This window comes from Microtus ochrogaster, linkage group LG3 (assembly GCF_000317375.1).
Source record: "Microtus ochrogaster isolate Prairie Vole_2 linkage group LG3, MicOch1.0, whole genome shotgun sequence".
NCBI lineage: Eukaryota > Metazoa > Chordata > Mammalia > Rodentia > Cricetidae > Microtus > Microtus ochrogaster.
Genome location: NC_022029.1, coordinates 39,740,841 through 39,743,772, shown reverse-complemented (window position 1 = coordinate 39,743,772; position 2,932 = coordinate 39,740,841).

Sequence of the window (2,932 nt, the reverse complement as noted above, 5' to 3'; positions counted from 1 at the left end):
CAAGACATATATGCAGAGGATATAGCACACCTGTGCTGGCTCCCTGGTTGCTTCTTCAGGGTCTGTGAGACCCTAGGAGCCCTGCTTAATTAATTCTGTAGGGCACGTTCTGCTGTTGTCCTTCATCTCCTCTATATTCTACAGTTCTTCCTTCCCCTCCTCCATGGAGTTCCCCAAGCTCCAAGGAGAGGGACCTGATTGAGATCTTCAATTTGGGCTCCAAATGTCCAGCTCTCTGTTTGTGCTCCTATCGACTGCTGGAAAGAAGCCTCTCTGGTGATGACTGGGCTAGGCACTTATTATTAATTCTATATGTGCTTATTTTGTCATTGATTTGAGAAGTTTTGCAAATAAGTCTGTATTCTAGACATGATATATATCATGAAAATGATATCATGTTTTAAGACCACAGCCTATGTTGTTAAAAATGCAAGATTGTCTTTTTTTTTACAGCATAACAAAGGAAACGTCCATTGTTACATCAGGCTAGTTCAAAGAAGGCATTATGACTATGGTTCTATGAGTTGCCATTACAATTCACTCATTGTATTGATTCACATGTATGTATCAACATACACTATTGATAAGAAATACCAAATAAAATAGCCAGCATTCTTTCTATTCAATGAAAACCATATCTTACAGAAGAGTCTCCCAAGTATCTTAACATTTACCCTTGGGGATATCAATTATAAACCAAGCATTTTAAAATAATGTAATTGAACACATTTTTGGGATGAGATTACTAAGACTTTAATCCCAGAAGGTACAACATATGTGCCAGAGTGAAAGAAATCTAGAAATGTTTTTCTTTATAACATGGTGAGAGAGCCTATGTAATTTTCTTTGCATTTACTGATGATACAAAACCAGAAGAGTGTGTTAGTCAGCCCTCCTACAGAAGATGGAAAAGAGCAAAATTCTGCCATCAGTTGTACACAATCCTATTTCCTGGGAGACACAAGTGAGCATGTGGTAGAGGGTAGTTACAGTCCAAATTCTGTTTCCTTAAAAGCACAGAGGGAGAGAGAAATAGGACAAATATTAGAGTCACTGTACTTCCTAGAAATCAGAAAAGAATCTCTAAAAAGTCTTGAAAAATAGGAGCAAAATGATGATGACTTTATAACTCACTTTTAGAACTCTTTAGAATTAATTTTATAAATAGTATTTGATTATGCTACAAATAATTGCCATGTCTTTCACTTATCACATTTCTCATGTTTTTCTCCTACATTTTTTATTATTACTACATAGAAGACATGCATATACAATTTACTTTTGAGGCATACAGAGATTGTATAAAATCCTTTAAAATTTTATCATTGACCTGCAAGGATCTTTAATGGTAATCTTTACAATGCTTTGAAACTCCTTTAGTGTAGTGAACAATAAGCATCATTCAACCTCGATCTTCTCTGAGCCTATTATACCGAGGTAAACAGAGGTCAACAGTCATTGGCAATAACAAAACCTGAGATTTTGAGTGAAAAACATTTACACTTGTGCCTGTTACTGAGAACATGATGACCTCCTGCTTCATGAAGACTTTTCTGATGAGATTGGTGATGGCAGCAATAAACAAGATTAAGAAACACACACACGCAAACACAACTCACACTTGTTATTGATCCCTGGTAGAATACTAAATTCCTCGTCACCTATTGCATGATAGAAATGCTAACAGCATCTTTTGTTCTGCCATCTACTATTTCACTCAAGTTTTCTAAATTCTATTATTAATCTTCTTCCTCATATTCACCCCTTCCTACCATCTCACCAAACACCTCATATGTCCCTACCTCTCTATTCACCAGACTTCCTGCCTCTTCTTCTTCTTCCTCCTGCCTCCTCCGTGCCCCCTTCCCTTCCACTACTCTTCCACCTCCACCTTCTTCTCCTCTTCCTCTTCCTTTGTCTTTACTTTAAAAAAAATTAATTGAGTCCATTTTGCTGTACTCTGGACCTTGATCAACCTACCAAGGGTCACACACTTAAAATTTCATTCTCCCTTTCCCAGAAGCTATCAATTGCCAATAGCTTCTCAGTTAAGGACTTCATGTTCACTTTGCCAGTCCATGCTGACACTTTGTCTTCTTGAGCTTGTACAGATCTTGTGAGTGCTGTTACAACTTCTGCAAGCTCCTATGTGCAACTTCCCTGTTCCATCAGGAAAATACTGTTTCTGTGAAATCATCCACAACTTCTGGCTGTTACAATCTTTTTATCCAGTCCTCTCTGATGATCCCTGAGCTTTGGCTAGATGGTGTAGACATCCAGTTTGGGGCTAAGAACTCCTATGTTTCTTATCCTCTCTATTTTCACTAGTCGTGGGTCTCTGTGTCAAGCACTATCTATTGCAAGAAGCTTTCCTGAGAAGGGTTTAGAGATGGACTCATCTATGTGGCCTCAGTTTTTGATTCAGAGCTTTTAATTTCTCTGGTATTTAGGGGAGCAGTGATAGTAATATTACTATAATGAAGTGGCTCTTGATTTATTTCCGGAGAGAAAATCAAAACAACTAAGCCATCATTAAAGCGTTTGGATTGGCATCACTCTGTCCCATCTTACTGGGAGAAGATGAGGTGGATATTCAGTTACTAATCAACCTTCCCTGTGTTAAGAAGTGATAGGACACATCTCCCATGGACCAAGTTTAGAGAGCTTCTGTTTGTTGACTGCTTACATTGGAAGTTGGGAAGTGGGGACATTGCCCTTTCTCCAAGGGAAGAGTTCTAGGGTTTGACTGAGACATTACCTTGTGTCTCATTTTCATCTGGCAGCTCATTTACACTCATTACACAATGCTTTACACAACCTAGGCAGGTGAGTAGCTCTTTTTGAATGCTCTGAGTAGTCTTAGTTGCAGTGGCATTCATTTGTGTTTTATTATTTATTTATTTATTTATTTTTAATTTATTTATTTATTAAG